The 9,093-nt window shown below is 38.1% G+C and overlaps 2 pseudogenes; one reads left to right on the forward strand and one right to left on the reverse strand.

Moving 5' to 3' along the window:
• Positions 1-971: 971 nt before the first annotated feature.
• Positions 972-1,481, forward strand: LOC122698187 (annotated as a pseudogene).
• Positions 1,482-6,662: 5,181 nt separating this feature from the next.
• Positions 6,663-8,468, reverse strand: LOC122698913 (annotated as a pseudogene).
• Positions 8,469-9,093: the final 625 nt, after the last annotated feature.

Raw genomic sequence — 9,093 nt, forward strand, 5'->3', positions numbered from 1 at the left:
AATTTGTGTTGGAAAAATGCACCATTTGAAAAGTGCAATAAAGCAAAGTCCAATAAAAGTAGGTCTGCCTGTACTTTGAGGTGCAAATATAAGTTGGTAAGTGTGTGTTTGACATAGCTTTCAAAAATCCTTTGGAATTTTTTCAATCTAAGAAATGTAAGAATAATTAAGAATGGTAATGGCATTTTAAACTAAGGATCTCCTGAAGAAGGGAAAGGCTACCCATTCCAGTATTCTGGCCTGGAGAATCCATGGACTATATAATCCATGGGGTCACAAAGAGTTAGACATAACTGAGCGGCTTTTACTTCACTTCATTTCACTTCAAATCGCTAATACAGATGTACCTTCCTGTGTGGTTCTTAACACAAACATGACAAGGAACTTGTCCATCACTCACAGTGTTGTACTTCTCAGGACAGAAAGTGTTAGTCGCTCAGTTGTGTCTGATTCTTTGCGATCCCATGAACTGTAGCTTGACAGGCTCCTCTTTCCATGGAATTCTCCATACTAGAATACTGGAGTGGATTGGAGATGGAACCCGGGTCTCCTGCATTGTATGCAGATCTTTTACCATCTGAGTCAGGACAGAATATCAGACCAAAAGGGACATCACCATCTTTGTCAAATGAATTCACTACATCTGATTGCAAGGTCAGAGAGTCAGTCTCTATAAGTTGCTGAAAATGCCTCTCTTGCTTAACCAGTTCATCCAGGCCTTGGACTCCCAAGGACTTCCATGGTGGCTCAGATGTTAAAGCATCTGCCTGCAATGCGGGAGACTCAGGTTCAATCCCTGGGTCGGTAAGATCCCCTGGACAAGGAAATGGCAACCCGCTCCAGTACTATTGCCTGGAAAATCCCGTGGATGGAGGAGCCTGGTAGGCTACAGCCCATGGGGTCACAAAGAGTTGGACATAACTGAGCGACTTCACTTCACTTGGACTCCCAAACAGTTACTCAACTGATTAATGTCTCACTAGTACAGATCAGACATGAAGTAAGAGAAGAAGCAAAGGTTGTTAGCTCAGGGTGAGATGATAGCTGCAGGCAAAGGGGATATCCCCACAAAAAGGCCACTTACCCTTCCGGCAGTGGTTAATGCTGTCACCACATTGGTGGAGACCAAAAGTTTCCACTGGAGGTGATTGCAAGTGATGTGGATCCCACTGAGTTGGGGGTCTTCCTGCCTGCCCTGTATCGTAAGATGGGAGTTCCCTATCTCATTAGCAAAGGGAAAGCCATGTTGGAGTGTCCAGTCCACATGAAAGAATTACACCATTGTCAACTTCACATGAGTTAACCTGGCAGACTAAGAACCTCAGGCTAAGCTGATGGAAGCTATTAGGACCAATTACAATTACAGATATGATGAAATCCGCCATCACTGGGGAAGCAACATCCGGGGTCCAAAGTTGGTGGCTTGCATTGCCAAGCTAGAAGAGGCAAAGGCCAAAGAACTGGCCTTCAAATTGAGCTAAGTGTACATTATTGAGTTTTCTGTACCAAAAAAGTTAAAAAAAAAAAAGAATGAATTAAGATCATATGAAAGGCAAAACAAACAGGGAATGTTTTGAATGGCTGAACCCCAGAGTGTGAGGAACCAGGAAGAAAATACATTTATTGGGCAAGAATCATGAGTTCATCACTATGCATAATGTCAAAATGACCTTGTAAATATTATTATCTCCATATTAAAAGTGGGGAAACAGGCCCAGTGAAATTATCTAACTTATTCAAGGTTTCTAAGCTGGTAAAATGAAGAGAGGTGATTCAAGCCCAGATTTGTTGAGTTTCCAGTTCATTATTTCCACTATACCTTGAAACTGTCCTAGACAAAAGAAGATGGAATTTTACTATGTGGTATAAATTCCACTAAGGCCTAGTAGCAGAAATGAAATCCTTGATATGTAACTGAATCCTTACCCCTTAAAACTGAAAACAGTAGAGTTAATCAATTAAAAAAGCATTAATTTAATTGAATATATTAATTAATATCTATGGAGAATTTGATATGGGTAAAAGATAATGTAATGGAGATTATTGTTCCTACTTTTTAATATGCATTCAAAATGTAAGATACAAATACAAAAGATAGGTGTATATCTCATTTATATTGATAACCACATACTGAACTTTATATGTTATAACAATGTAAACTAAAAATACTAGACACAAAAAGGATATGCAAGTTTCTCGTATGAAAGGAAATCCTTTATAAGTAAACCAAAATTAAATTTCAAAGTTATATTTAGGTTACAAAAATTTAAATATGTATTTTTTGAATTCTTGGTTTACTCAAGATAAATGATGCAATTATGGGGCAGTATGGTTTATCTAAATACCTTTCTTTTCCTTCAGCCTTTCAAAGTAGTTTCTAAAATAGATAAAATGAAAACTTTAAAGAGAAATCATGGTTACAGCTGACATGATGAAATAGGACTTGTCACATATTAGATAATGTATAATTTTACTTGAATGTGTTGATTATGTATTGTGGGACAGTTTTCACTTGTCTGTACAAACATGTTTTGTCTTTAGTTTGTGCATACAATGGTAGAAAGCATAAAGCCATGCTTGATCCCAGTTGGCTTGTAACTACTATTTTCATTTGCAAGAAGGCTATGTTTTTACATTCTTGATTCTGAAGCCAGCACAAATTATGCCCCCTGTGATTAAAAGATGATATTGGCTATCCTTCCCTCAGCCTTGGGGCCACCTTGTCTGGGTCAGATAAGTGTGAGACAAAGCTGACACTCACTTTCTTTTTCTTTTCACCATTAGCAGCAGACTTCATGTTCTCAGGAGAAAAGTGGCAATTAGTCTCCCCACTAAGTTAAAGGATAATTAGAGATTTCACCATTTCTTTATGTAAATACCCTTGAAATTTTCATTAGGGAGTTCCTGTGGTTTCAGATTAAATTGGCTACGATGATTTTTGCTCTTTTTTTGGTGTATTAATTATCTAGGGCTGCCATTACAAACACCACAGGCTGGGAGGCTAGAACAACAGAAATATATTTTCTAACAGTTCTGAAGGGTGAAAGTCCATGAGCAAGGTGTTTTCAGTTCAGTTGCTCAGTCGTGTCCAGCTCTTTGCGACACCATGGACTTCAGCACGCCAGGCTTTCCTGTCCATCACCAACTCCCAGAGCTTACTGAAACTCATGTCCAAAGAGTTGGTGATGCCATCCAACTATCTTATCCTCTATTGTCCCCTTCTCCTCCTGCCTTCAATCTTTCCCAGCATCAGGGTCTTTTCCAATGAGTCAGTTCTTCGCATCAGGTAGCCAAAGTACTGGAGTTTCAGCTTCAGCATCAGTCCTTCCAATGAATATTCAGGACTGATTTCCTTTAGGATGGACTGGTTGGATCTCCTTGAAGTCCAAGGGACTCTCAAGAGTCTTTTCCAACACAGTTGGAACCACAGTTCAAAAGGGAAGAACTAAAGAGCCTCTTGATGAAAATGAAAGAGGAGAGTGAAAAAGTTGACTTAAACTCAACATTCAGAAAACTAAGATCATGGCATCTGGCCCCATCACTTCATGGCAAATAGATGGGGGAACAATGGAAACAGTGACAGACTTTATTTTTGAGGGCTCCAAAATCACTGCAGATGGTGACTGTGGCCATGAATTTAAAAGATGCTTGCTCCTTGGAAGAAAAGCTATGACCAACCTAGACAGCATATTAAAAAGCAGAGACATTAGTTTGCCAACAAAGATCCATCTAGTCAAAGCTGTGGTTTTTCGAGTAGTCATGTATGGATGTGAGAGTTGAACTGTAAAGGAAGCTGAGCAAGGTGTAAGCAGGTTTATTTTCTTCTGAGGTCTCCCTGTTGGCTAGCAGGTGGCCACCTTCTCACAGCGCCCTCACATGGTCTTCCTTCTCTGTGTGTGCATTCCTGGTATCTCTCTAAATGTCCTCTTCTTATATAAGATACAAGTCAGATTGAGGATGGCCCACTCTAAATACCTCATTTCAACTTATTCTTCTCTTTAAAGAGTATCTTCAAATACAGTCACCATCTGTAGTATCAGAGGTTGTGATATCAGAATGCGAATTTTGGAGAACACAATTTAGCCTGTAACTGTTGGAATGTTCATTTTTCAAGATAAACAAAAGACATTGGAGGAAGATAATTTTGACCCTTTGAGACAAAACATTGGCAACTCCTCAAAGTTTAGTTGGTGAAAATATTTCTGAAGATTCTCTATGCTTCCCTATTAATTATCAGGTGTCTATTCTCTTACCTATTCTTTTGTAGTGAAAATACTCTCCCAACAAGTTTGTCAGTTTTTAACTTATGCTTATGCTGAAATTTTTTCCCTAATCCATTCCATTATTTTGTTAACACTGATGATTTTTCATTGCACTCATACAGACATTTCTTAAAGATAATATGTATATTGCTCTCTATATTCCCTCCTTGGCAGCCTCATCCACTTTGTTTTATAGCTCCTTCACAGAAGTTATATCTTCCAATATGTAGATATTATCTCTTTCAGTAATAAAAACAACAGTGGATTCCACTTCCATTTAAGACAGAATGAATATCACTTCCATTACAATAGCAAGAAAATAACAAATAAACGAAAAATTATATAGTTTTAAAAAGCCACCAAAGTACAATGGATAACTAGAAGTCTACATGAACTAAATTCCAGGTAGAGAAAAGCCTTCCTGAAAAGAGTAAAGAATGGTAGCCACCTTCATACATGGCACCGTTGCCTAGTCTTGGTACTGGCAGAAGCTAGGGAGATACCTAAACAGAGAGATTTTTCTGGGCAAAGAGAAATGAGTTAAAGTTTGATTGACAGCATGACCTGGTGCAATAGTAGCCTGGAGAAGCTCAAGTGCCAAAATAAATTCGTAAAGTTCTCATGCTCTGAGAATCTTGTTGATTTCCCAGTGGACAATTATCAGCAGAGCAAAAGGAGATACTGCCTCACACACAAGACTGAAATTTAATCTAGAGGTGAACTGAAACTAACCTATTTCCTCCCAGCTCAAGTTCTAATAAGATTAAAGAAATGAACCCTTCAGAAAGCAATAAGGAAAATCCAGGAGTTGGGCTAAAAGACAAAGAGAGATTTACATACAGTTTGTCCTTCCTATTGTGAATGTGGAAGCTGTGGATACAGAGGGCTTACTGTGCTATGCAATTTTATATAAAGGGTCTGAAATTCCTGGATTTTGGTAGACACAGCAATGGTGGAAGCAATCTCCTCACACATGCTGAGGGATGACTGTAATCTCATTTGAAACCAAATTGAAAATAATTATGGTTTTGGCCCCAAATTATACCTAAATGATCAACCTTTACCCTTGTTGCCCATCAGAGAAAAGTATTAATTCTCTCAGGAAAAACATAGCAAAAACATACTTTAGTCTATACTGTTTCTTTATACAAAATATGTGACATACATGAGAAAAATTAGGAGTTTTGCAAATAAGCAGGGAAATGTGACCCATATCAAGAGGCTGACTCATGGATTACCTTGATTTTGGAATAAACAGATAAGGAATTTAAAGTAGTTATTGCAAAGTGGTTAAAACATGTAGAGTAAAGATGGAGAACATGGATGAACAGGAGGAGAATTTCACCAGAGAAGCAAATATCTAGTATTAAACCAAGCAGAAATTCCAGAACTGAAAATTAAAGCATATGAAATGAAGAAATCATTGGATAGATTTTATATGATTTTGCAGAGCAGAGGAAAGGACCAGGAAGTCGAGATAGGTCAATAGAAAGTCAGGGTAAATATAAAGAGATACATTAAAGCAAAATTGCTGAAAGCCAAGGGAAAAAAAAATCTAAAATCTTTGAGAATAAGAAGTGACACCATGTTCAGATGAACAACAATAAGAATGGCAGCTGGTTTCTCAACAGAAATAACAGAAAGCAAAAGACAGTACAAAATTAAAAACAAAATCATGAACTGTTAATTTCACAACTAAAAAGGGGTTCATAGTGAAGGCAAAAGAGAAACATTTCAGGCTAACAATCTAGAAGAATTTGTTACTAACATGTCTGTATTATAAGAAATACTAAGGGAAGATAATCAGGGTGAAGGTAAATGATACCAAAGGAAAACATGAATCTCCAGGAAGAAACAAAGAGCACCAGAAATGGTGGAGGTTGGTAGTTAAAATGTAAAATAGACCATTGATTGTTTAAAGGCAAAATAATAAAATGCTGTGGAGTTAAAAAAAAGATACAGGAGTAAAATATATGACAGTGACAGCAGAATGTTCTGAGTTCTTAAATAAAAACAGTTGCTATAATTTTCAAGGTAAAATGTGATAACCTAAAATGTGCATTGCAATCTGCAGAGGAATCATTAGAACTATCCAGAGTTGTAAAGCTAAAAGGCCAATAATGAAGAAATACAGAATTAATCTAAAACACAGAGGAAAGAAGGAAGAAAAGAACAGAGAATTAACGTGAAAGGTAATGACCAAATTCAGTTCAGTTCAGTTGCTCAGTCGTGTCCAACTCTTTGCAACCCCATGGTCTGCAGCTCTCCAGGCCTCCCTGTCCATCACCACTGCCAGAGTTTACTCAAACTCATGTCCATTGAAACAGTGATGCCATCCAACCATCTCATCCTCGGCCATCCCCTTTTCCTCCTGCCTTCAATCTTTTTTTTTTTTTTTTGTTATTTAAATATTTGTTAATTTATTTAAATAAATATTTACACCAATAATTCATCACAGCTGTGTTTGGTGCTACAAGGTACAACATAGTATCTTTTCTAGCTGAGAAATCTGGTTTCCAGATCTGTTCACTCTGCACACTTTTAAGGCACAGTCCGGGTTCCAATTTCCAATGGGAAATACCAGAAAGAACCTTGAGAATTATCTTCAGAGTATTCACAAGGATAAGGTGAGGAGTAAGAAAAAAAACAGTTTAAAAAAAAAACCCTAAAACATTAGGGAACAAAGTTCCATCAGCTCAATGCACTTGGAGACATTCCTTTAAATTCTCTAGTTTACATCCTGAGCAAAGCCAGTTCCATGGCAAATAAGATCCCACACAAGTTTAATAAGGTCAAGAATAAGGCAGAAAGGAGACTCCAAAGTAGGATCATTTTGCCTTTTGAAAGGGAAAACCAAGTACTATCTTTTTATGTACTGTGCCCTATTTTTCCTGGGGTGTCCCTATTCTCTATGATGAACAGATTTCAAAACTGGGCAACTGTGAGGAATAATTTCAATAGTTGAAACAAACAAAAACACTGCTTTATGAGAAAAAGAAAAAACAAAACTAAAAAAGTAAATTCTACATACAATTCAGAGAACTGAACTTAGATGACTTCTTTAACTGTACTGAACACCTAGTTGTATTGTATGAGACAGCCATGGCAAGGGAGAAATATAAAAATTCTACATACTAGTATGTAATAAGGGGCTGCAGAGTCATCGACAGTGATTAAACCACAGAACACCAGTTTTCCAGCTCAAACTGGAAAGGAATTTTTTTTTTAATGAAAGTAGGTATGTCTGAGGGTGGCTAAATGTAAGTAATTATTTTCTTCGTAAAACACTTCTTTAAAAGATTTCTCCCTCATTGACCCCATTTTGATGGTAATAAATAAATCTGATTTTATAATAACTTAAAAAATAAAAACCAACCTAGTTTGTTTTATCCAAGTGGACAATTTAAAGTAAAAACGAACAGGTGATATGTATTTTTACCTTAAAATAAGTTTGAGATTTCTGAAGTCTATGCTATGAAGAAGAATGCCAACAAACTCACTCATTACTATACATAAAATTAAGCTTTCTAAACACAATCTCTTTAGCATGAAATCAAATACAGTGTGCTCTGAGAGGATCCCCAAATGCTATCTCTTCTAGCTCTTTAAAAGCCAGCTTCTGTTTCTTCAAGAAACAAAGTACATTCAATATTGCAAAAAAGCACCATAGTATCTGAAATGCAAAACAAGTAGTGAGTCACACTCTTTTCCATAGAATTAGCAGGCATCTATCACCTGTTTCTCAGATCACTTATTTTCCTGTTTTTCTTTGTTTTCACTAGCAGAGCCGTCCAGAACCTCTATCTTGCCTTTTCCGCCTTCTGAATGAGGAAGCTTAATATTATCTATGGTGACTTCACCTTCAGAAGAGGTGCTGTCACCTTCATCCTCAGATTCTGAACTTTCCTCTGAACTGTCTTGTGAATTCTCTTCCGAACTGTCCTCTTCTTTCGAATGAGACTGATTCATCTCAAACAAGGTCACGTCAGGGACTCCTCTCTATCCGAACTGTTTGAAGAGTAGAATTCTTTCTGGAATTAGGCTTGGGGTTGATGAGCAACCTGTCCCGTATACCTCCGCGGCCGCCGTTCCCCGCCATCAGCAACTCCTTGGAGACCGAGACCCCAGAGCCATCCCGGGCGGACGACGAACAGCTCGGGCCGGACTGGGACTCGCCGCGGACCTCCATGCTGCTCGCTGGTCTTCAGAGCCCTGCCTTCAATCTTTCCCAGCATCAGGGTCTTTTCAAATGAGTCAGTTCTTCGCATCAGGTGACCAAAGTATTGGAGTTACAGCTTCAGCATCAGTCCTTCCAATGAATATTCAGGACTGATTTCCTTTAGGATGGACTGGTTTGATCTCCTTGCAGTTCAAGGGACTCTGAAGAGTCTTCTCCAACACCACAGTTCAAAGTGCTCTGGCCTGGTGCACTGGGAAGACCCAGAGGAATCGGGTGGAGAGGGAGGTGGGAGGTGGGGATCGGGATGGGGAATACATGTAAATCCATGGCTGATTCATGTCAGTGTATGACAAAAACCACTACAATATTGTAAAGTAATTAGCCTCCAACTAATAAAAATAAATGAAAAAAAAAAAGAAAACCTAAAAAAAAAAAGCAGCAATTTTTTGGCACTCAGCTTTCTTTATGGTCCAACTCTCACATCCATACATGAATACTGGAAAAACCATAGCTTTTAGGACCTTTGTTGGTAAACTAATGTCTCTGCTTTTCAATATGCTGTCTAGGTTGGTCATAACTTTTCTTCCAAGGAGCAACCGTCTTTTAATTTCATGGCTGCAATCACCATCTGCAGTGATTTTGGAGCCCCCC

This window comes from Cervus elaphus, chromosome 8 (genome assembly GCF_910594005.1).
Source record: "Cervus elaphus chromosome 8, mCerEla1.1, whole genome shotgun sequence".
In the NCBI taxonomy this organism is placed as follows: domain Eukaryota; kingdom Metazoa; phylum Chordata; class Mammalia; order Artiodactyla; family Cervidae; genus Cervus; species Cervus elaphus.